General features: G+C 46.5%; 1 protein-coding gene across 3 annotated transcripts in view; it reads right to left on the reverse strand.

The window, feature by feature from the left end:
- ADGRG2 (adhesion G protein-coupled receptor G2) overlaps positions 1-5,254 on the reverse strand; it is a 133,855-nt gene extending 128,601 nt beyond the window's left edge. For 2 of the 3 annotated variants that reach the window (XM_061179107.1, XM_061179104.1), the window contains exon 1: positions 5,191-5,246. The gene's annotated coding sequence lies outside the window, so the exon portion shown is untranslated. Of the gene's footprint in view, positions 1-5,190 lie in introns of all 3 variants that reach the window. The other variant, XM_061179105.1, reaches the window with a different exon arrangement.
- Positions 5,255-9,378: the final 4,124 nt, after the last annotated feature.

Genomic DNA, 9,378 nt, shown 5'->3' on the forward strand with positions numbered 1-9,378 from the left:
AACTAAGCCCGTGCGCCACAACTACTGAGCCTGTGCTCTAGAGCCCGCGAGCCACAACTACTGAAGCCCGCGCACCTAGAGCCCATGCTCCGCAATAAGAGAAGCCACTGCACCGCAATGAGAAGCCCACGCACTGCAATGAAGGTAGCCCCCGCTCACGGCAACTAAAGAAAGCCCGTGCAGCAAGGAAGACCCAAAGCAGCCAATAAATAAATAAATAAAAATAATAAAAATAAAATGAAATGGGCAAAAAAGGATACAATTTCTAAAAGCAATACAAATTACAAACAAAACAGTCAAGGAATTCACCTAACAACAATGTGTGGGACTTCCCCGACAGTCCAGTGGTTAAGACTCCAAGCTTCCAATGCAGGGGGTGCAGGATCCATCCCTGGTTGGGGAACTAAGATCCCACATGCCATGCAGCGCGGCCAAAAAATAAAAAAAGAAACAAAAAAATGTTTTTAAAAAAACAACACAATACCCTCTTACTAAAAAAAAAAAAAGAATGTGTAACACCTACACAGTGTGGTATAGGTATAAGGACAGATATACAGATCGATGGAACAGAAGAGAGTTCAAAATTAAACCCACACATACTCAGTAAATTCATTTTTGACAAAGGGGCCAAGGCGATACAATGAGGGAAAAGTATAGTCTTTTCAACAAATAGTGTTGCAACAACTGGCAACTATCTAAATGGAAAAGAGTGAACCTTGATGCATACAAAAACTAACTCAAAATGAAGTCGTGGGACTTCCCTGGTGGCGCAGTGGTTAAGAATCCGCCTGCCAATGCAAGGGACACAGGTTCGAGCCCTGGTCCGGGAAGATCCCACATGCCGCAGAGCCGCTCAGCCCATGCGCCACAACTACTGAGCCTGTGCTCTAGAGCCCACGAGACACAACTACTGAGCCCACACGCCACAACTACTGAAGCCCGTGCACCTGGAACCTGCGCTCCACAACAAGAGAGGTCACTGCAATGAAGAGTAGCCCCCGCTCACCACAACTAGAGAAAGCCCGCGTGCAGCAATGAAGACCCAACGCAGCCAAAAATAAATAAATTAATTAATTTAAAAAAAATGAAGTCGTAAACCTACATATAAAAGATAAAACTGTAAAATGTCTAGATGGTGGCACAAGAGAAAATCTTGGTAAATGTGAGGTAGACAAAGATTTATCAGACAGGTTACTAAAAGTGCTATTCATAGAAGGAAAAAAACCTGCTAAATTAGACCTTATCAAAATTTAAAACTGGTGCTCTTCAAAAAAAAAAAATCATTAATTCCACTTATATGAGGTATGAGTCAACTAAAATAGTCAAACTCACAGAAACAGAGAGTAGAATGGTGGTTGCCAGGGGCTGGAGGGAGGGGGAAATGGGGAATTGCTGTTCAAATGGTACAAAGTTTCAGTCATGCAAGATGAAAAAGTTCTAGCTATCCACTGTACTACACCATGCCTATAGTTCACAATACTGTATTGGACACTTCAAAATTTGTTAAGAGGGTAAACCTCATGTTAGGTATTCCTACCACAATTTTTTTAAAAAATAAAGAAAATGAAAAGGCAAGCCACAGACTAAAAGCAAATGTTTGCAATACATATATCTGACAGAGAACTTGTGCACAGATGTATGGAGAACTTTTATGATTCAATAATGACACACAATACAATAAAAAAAAAAAAAGACATTTCATAGAAGAAGATATAAAATTACCAAAAAGCACACAAAAAGATGCTCAACATCATTAGTTACCAGGGAAGCGCAAACTAAAACGACAGAGATGCCGCCACAAACCTACTGGAATGGCTGGAATAAAATAAGCTGACAATACCAAGGGCTGGCAAGGATGCCAAGCAACAGGACCTCTCATACATCGCTGGTGGGAGTGCACGCTGGTGTAGCCACTTAGGAAAAGTTCAGCAGTTTCTTATCAAGTTAAATTTACCACACAATACAGCAATCCTACTTCTAGGTATTTACTGGAGTGAAATGAAAACTTATGTTCACACAGAAAGCTGTATGTGAACGTTTACATTGGCCCTATTCATAATCACCAAAAGTTGGTAAATGGACAAACTGTGGAATATTACTCAGCAATAAAAAGGAACAAATTACTGATTCACACAACACGGGTGAATCTCAGATGCATTATGCCAGGTGAAAGAAGCCAGACTCAGAAGGCTACATCGTGTATGAATCCATTCACAGGACATTCTGGAAAAGACAAATTTATAGGGACAGAAAACAAATCAGTGGTTGCCAGGGGCTGAGAGTGGTGGGAGGGGTTGACTGCAAAGCGTCAATAAGGAACTTTTTGGAGTGATGGACTTCTTCTATATCTTGACCATGGTGGTGGTTACATGACTACATGTATTTGTCAAAGCTTACAGAACCGTACACTAAAAAGGGTGAATGTTATTGTAAATAAACTGTACTTCAATTTTTTTTAACATCTTTATTGGAGTATAATTGCTTTACAATTGTACTTCAATTTTTAAAACATGGAATCGGCTCAAGAATTAAGTAGATTTATAAAATGGAACACAGTGTTCACAGACTTTGATTGAGGGGATTTATGACAATTTTTCCCAAATGTTTACCCCATTTCTGAACGTCCAACATCTCCCACCTCACACCACAACCCCCAGATAATTTCCATGTGGATTAAAGACCCATGTATTTTTAACACCATGAACATTTTAGCAGAAAAACTGTTTTCCTCTATCTCGAGGTAGCGAAGGCCTTTCTCAGTGAGGCATAAAAGCCAGCTCCCAGGTTTTTACTAAAGGCAGAATCTCTCCTTTCTATCTTCAGAATTATTAACACCACAGAAATGCATTCTTCCCCTCCCCCCCACCCCCAGCTCTCTCTTTCTTTTTCAATGTAATGGTGCTCTTCCCAGTTTGTAGCGTGTATTTGAACTGACTTGGCACTCTCAGGCAGCAAAATGGAAAAATGTGTTTGTCAGTTTCATGTACGCTGTGAAAGCACTAGGAACCTCACGGTGATGTCCCCCTCGCTGAGTCCCCAACCAGCCTCAGGCACACCACAGCCACACTGGAGCACCCAGAATGACCACGTTAGCCGTGGAAGAGCAGCTTCCTTACCGGCTCTCCCTAACACCTGAGCAAACGCACTCTGCCATTTCTGGAAGGCTGTTCATGGTACCAGAAACACAGCAGCTCTCCTTTGCCTGCCAAACCCGCCAATGAAATGCCATTTCCCAGGCTTTTTCCTCCCTCTGCTGAACAAAATCATATCCATAATTAAAGTTCCATTTTTTTTCTTTTCTGTGTCTCCAACATTTTTTTTTTCTCTCTAGAAAAGTACACACACCTGGAATCTGTGGGTTTCGGGCAAGAATTATTCACCGAAAACACTAATGCTGGCCCTGCATTTCTTCAGTGTTTTCCAATAGCAAAGTCTGCTCTATCCCCCTTTTAATGAAAGTCACCTTGCAGGGATGTGGGAATGATAAAAGCAGAGGGAATCCGATAGGGGCTGGCGTCGCACTGAGGCCCTGTAAAGCAATACCCCTGAACGGCTTCAAAATTTGGCCACTTTTTATTTTCCAGCTTTGCATTTGAGCTGAAAAAGCAGCCAATTTAGCAATGTCCAGCTCATTTTAGATCTTAAGTAAGCAAAACTTTGGGACACTAAATAAAAACTCCCCAAATCCTTTGAAAATAGCACACGCCTTTGTCACTCAATTCACAAACTATTACAACATCGAGCTTAATTGTATTAATAACAAAGCTCTTAATAAATTATTAATATTATTTTTAAAATAAATATTGTCATACCATGTAGAACTGAAATTATACTCATAGGCTTATCTCTTAAAATAGCTGAAAAGAAGTTGAGAAAGATGGAAGGAACTGGAACATCTAGCTAGTCTTTGCTTAATAAACCTTCACTCTCCATCACCCACCGGCTCTGAACACTGATCAAAGAAATGGGTCCTTTTTCTGCCTACGGATCAGCTACATAATTTGTGGGGCTTAGTGCAAAATAAAAATGCGAAGCCCCTTGTTCAAAAATTATTCAGAATTTCGACAGCAACAGCAGAACATTAAACCAAATACAGGTTGCATTGCCCGTGAAGCCAGCTCTACTATCAGATAACGTATTTGGCTGGTAACCCAGTAAGAAGAGTAAAGCATTTTGCTACTAAATGAGTAGCAATCGTTTTAATGTGTGTATTTGGGGTGGAGGTGGGATTGTAAAGTCTTGGGACCTCCTCTCCCAATGTCCCAGTTTTCCTAAGGTTTTCAGCCTGTTGGACAAAAAGTACTTCTGCAGGGCCTGCCGTGTAAAGTGTGACCCATGGAGCTGCATCTGAGAGCCTGTCAGAAATGCAGACTGTCGGGCCCCACCCCGGCCGGATCTACTGAATCAGAATCTGTATTTTTACAAGATTCCCAGGGAATTCGTGTGGACGGTACATACAAATAAGTGTCACTGTCGAAGCAGCCACGGAAAACCTCTGCTGCCTGCCTCATCTGGCTCTCAGGAGGCCGTCAGCGCTCCCTCTCCTCACCTGAAACGTATATAGCTCCGGAGCCTTGAAATGGCAAGTCCCTGTCGAAAAGCGCTCACCCGAGACCTCCAGCCTCCTGTCCCCACCCTCAGGCTCCTGGCTGCCGCTCCATCCCGCCGCGCCCTTAGCCACCTGCTCTGCGTCCAGCCAGACGCTGCCGCGCCAAGCCGTCTGGGGCCCGGGTCGCGTCCGCGCTCCGCAGGCTCCGCCGCACCCACTGCGCGGCGCGGCAAACTGAGTCCCCACCAGTCGGGTCTCGAAGACCGCCCGCGCGAACAAAGCTCGTGGCTCTTTTTCGCGGAGGGGTGGGGAGAGCTGGAGCCCGTTTTAAGCTTTCGGTTACACACGCCCCTCTCCCTCGGAGAACGCGTCGCCAGAGCCCCCTTTCCCACGGCGCGCACTCTCCCACTGTCGGGGTCCCAGCTCCCGGAGCTCGGCCCTCAGCCTCCGCCTTTCAGGGCGGCCCAGGGCCCCGGCTCAGAGCCGCAGTCGGGCGGAGGGAGCGTTCGCCCCGCCGTCCCGTCGCACTCCAGGTCCAGGCGCTGCGCCCGAGCCGCCCGCGCCGGTCGCCAGCTCCGCGGCTCCCCGGCCGGGTCTCAGGAACCCGAGGAGACAGACCCATCCCGGCGCCGCGCGCTTACCTGCCGGTCCCCGCCGACGGGCTGGCTGCTGGCGCCCTCCAGCCCTCGTTTTTCCCTTTCCCTCGGGCCGCGGCCCTCCTCCTCCCTCCCGCGGGCTGGGCACCGCCCCCGCCGCTCCCGGACGGCTTGCCGGCCTGCTCTTCAGCGGCCCAGCGCGGCGTGGCGCGGCGTGGCGCGTCCGGCGCGTCCGGCGCTCGGCAGCTGCGAGGCTGGACGCGGAGGTGGGGAGCGGGCGGGGCGCGGAGGGAGGAGGGTGTGAGCGAGCAGCTCGGCCGCCCGAAGCCGGGGGGAGTTCCAGGCTGCGGGGCGGGGAGAGAAGTAGGGGCCGCGGGCCGAGCGGCCCACCCCACCCTGCGGAGGCCCGCGTGGCGCTTCTGGACTCCCTGGACCGCGAGCACCTCCGCTGCCCCGCGTCCGGTTCGGCGTGCTCCTAAGGGCCTCCAGTCTCCAGACCCAGCCGCTCACCTTTAGGGGTCGCCCTGGTACCCAAATGCGTGTCCCACCACTTTCAGCACAGTGCGCTGTGATGGGTGGGAACCCCGACGTCGCCCCTCTGCCACAATATTCCTGATGCAGAGGTCAGACCGCTTGGAGGGGGATTTGCAGAGGTCGGTAAAAGGAAAAGGTGCTGAGAACGAATTCGGTTCCATGGTTACCTGGTACACCGGATACCTAGAAACTGGGATCCCCAGCGCTCTGACTGCTGGGGGGTGGGGGGTAGTATATGAAGTGAGTTGTCCCTGGTCCCCTCTACCTTTTCTGTCAGCATCTCCTTCCTCTGCACATTCTAGAATAAAAACAAGATCCGGATAGGATTTACAGATCACCTAACCAGCTTGTCAAAGTACCCAATGTTACAGATGAGAAAACCGAGGCCCAGGGGAACTTAGCTCGGTTCTACAATAAGAATTGGTTGTAGAGGCCAGGGGGAAAGCGCTCTGAATTCCCCCTCTGGCCCCTTTTACACCATCCCCACACTACCCTCTCCAGCCCTCCTCTTTGTAGTCAACTAACTCCAATATTTGCAAGATGCTTTATCACTTTCAAAGCACCATTCTCTTTCTTTCGTTAAAATCTACAGGAGAATATTCCATTTTTCTTTACCAGTAAAACAAAATTCTAGATTCTGAATTGCATTCAGAGCTTTGGAGAGGATGTTTATAAAGTGCAGATCTGCAGAGCACAGCCCTGGCTGGCTCTGCCATATTAAACACAACACCCGTGAGATATATACTCCGCTTTGCAGGAGGGGGTTGATTTTGTTTTGCAAACACCAGTTGATTAACACTCACAACATTCTAGCTAGATAAGTGAATGGAAAGGGTTGGATTAAGGGGGAGTGGACGGCAGGAAGCTCACCCAGGTTACATAACAAGTTGGAGGCAGAATTGTGATGAAGAGTAAAATAGTATATTTTAATAAATAGATTGAATGCTATTCCAAAGGGTTAAATTGTTTCCATTTGCATTAACTTAACACTTGCATATGTTAGAAAAGACTTCATATTGTGTAGAGCCACCAGAAATCTCATACACTGCTATTGGGCAGAATCGATTAAAACTGAGCACACAACTACCTGATGTCCCAGTTCCCCTCCTAGGTATATACTCAACAGAAATGAGTGCCTCTGTCTACCAGATGAAAGGAACGAGAATGTTCATAGCCATATATTTGTAATAGCCCCAGATTGGAAGCTACCCAAATGTGCATCAGCAGTAGAATGGATTGAAAACATTGCAGTGGTATAGTCTCAAAATGGAATACCAGACAGTGAATGCACAAGCCACTGCCACGCTGAGTGTAGATGGACCTCATAAGCAATATTGAGCGAAGGAAGTCAGGCACAAAAGCATACATACTATGTGGTTCCATTTATACAAAGTATAAAACAGGCAAAACCAATCTGTGAAGTTAGAAGTCAGAATGGTGGTCATTGGGGAGTTGATGACTGGAAGCAGTTCTAAGGATGATAAGAAGGATTTATGGGGTACAGGTAATGTTTCTTGATCTGGGTGCTACTTACATGGATCTGTTAAGTTTGTGAAAATTCATTGAGCTGCTCACCTATGATATGTGTACTTTTCTCTATGTATGTTTTACTTCAATAAAAAGTTAATATATGTAGAGCTCATATTAAAAGTTGCTTGAAAAAAAAAAGAAAGTTGCTTGACCTAGAGGGGTGGGATAGGGGGAGGGTGGGAGGGAGACACAAGAGGGAGGAGATATGGGGACATATGTATATGTATAGCTGACTCACTTTGTTATAAAGCAGAAACTAACACACCATTGTAAAGCAATTATACTCCAATAAAGATGTTAAAAAAAAAAAAAGTTGCTTGAAATTCTAAAGAGCAATACCAGAATAAGTATGCTTTTCCTTTAAACAACCTGGCCATTTAAAAAAAAAAAAAGGGGGGCACTTTGGGGAACTATATCTAAAATACACAAATGAGATACTGCTTAGCCTAAAACTTAAAATTCCTATTTTGATGCACTTCCAGGCAAACTTTCATTCTCCTTGACAAACTCTCAGATCAACAAAACTCTGCCATCAGGATCAACAGAAGAGGAAAGAGGCTGGGGCTGAAGAGGGGACCCGGCCCTCCAGCCATGGGGCTCTCTGCCTTTTCCAAGAGAGGGGGCCCTGGTCACACGCTTCCTACATAGGCACTGTCTGGTGACATGAAGGAAGGCCGTGGGTGCTTAGGATTTGTGGTTAAATCATCCACAGCCCGTGGGCTGACGGCCCAGCAATTGGAGAGTGGGCAATTTTGGCTCTTGCCCCACAGGGTCTTTGAACCAGTGATAGAGTTTGATCCCCAGACGTCGGTTCGTCAGGAAACATGGCAGAGACTGAGTGGGGAGGGCATAAGTCCTTGTCTCGTTGCCCTCTTCCACTGGTTGGACCCCTGCATGTGGGCAGCAAAGGGAGGTGGCAGAGGAGGACAGCTCGCCAGTGCTCAGGGCCCAGCTCTCTCCTTAGAACTTGAAATGCAACTTTACCTGTGGCTAGTCTAAAAACATACTACACAGTGGCCTCAAACAGATTCATTATTTCCCAAGGGAAATGAGCACAAAGAGAACATGGGACTTGGGTGCAAAGCAAAAGAGTGGGATGAGGAACTAGAATGATGATGATGATGATGATGATAACATACTCGGTTTTTACATCTTTACTTTATACTTTGTTACTAAATCTTCATGGCAACCCACTGTGGATTGCAGCTGAGGAAACTGAGGCACAGAGAAGTTAAATAGCTTCTCCCAAGATCCACAGCTAGGAAGTAGTAGAGCCAGAATTGGAATCAGGCAGAGTGTCACTCTCAAGCTCCTGCTGTCTTTTTTTTTTTAATTTATTTGGTTGCACTGGGTCTTAGTTGCGGCAGGCGGGCTCCTTAGTTGCGGCTCACCAGCTCCTTAGTTGCAGCACATGGGCTCCTTAGTTGCGCTCCAGGGCTCCTTAGTTCTGGCATGTGAACTCAGTTGCGGCACGCATGTGGGATCTAGTTCCCTGACTAGGGATTGAACCCGGGCCCCCTACATTGGGAACGTGGAGTCCTATCCACTGCACCACCAGGGAAGTCCCCTCCCACTGTCTTAATGCCTGAGTACAAAAGATGGAATGTTGGGATGGCAAATGCATCAGATAGAGAACCAGGAGATGAGGGGTTTGGTGTCTACCAGTTTTGCCACTAACTAACCAGTGCAGTCACTTAGACTACACTGAGTCTGGGTCTCAGTTTCCCCATTTATAAAATACATAGGGGGTAACAAGGTCAATCTAAACTCCAGTGGTAGTGCCAAGAGTTGGCATGGGGTCTTTTAGGCCCCCATAATCTCCATCAACACTCCAACACCCGAAATAAAAGGCATCTGACAAAAACAGTGTACTACATACACAAAACAAGAAAAGTCCCCTAGCCAACATGGCCCCCACTTCCCACAAAATTGTAATCATCTTACCAAGTTTGAATTTCCCTTTTATAGAAATTCTGAAGCTACCACTGCTCAGAAATCCTTTCTGGTTTAAGTCATTCATTCATTCAACAAACATTTGTTTTTAATGCCTACAGTATCAGTAAGGATATCCTAGGTTATGCTGCAGTAACAAACAACTCTCAAAATCTCTATGGCTAATGCAACAAAGGTTTATGTCTTACACTGTGTTGTCATTATAGGTTGGAACGG

The sequence above is a fragment of the Eubalaena glacialis genome, chromosome X, assembly GCF_028564815.1.
Source record: "Eubalaena glacialis isolate mEubGla1 chromosome X, mEubGla1.1.hap2.+ XY, whole genome shotgun sequence".
Classification (NCBI taxonomy): domain Eukaryota; kingdom Metazoa; phylum Chordata; class Mammalia; order Artiodactyla; family Balaenidae; genus Eubalaena; species Eubalaena glacialis.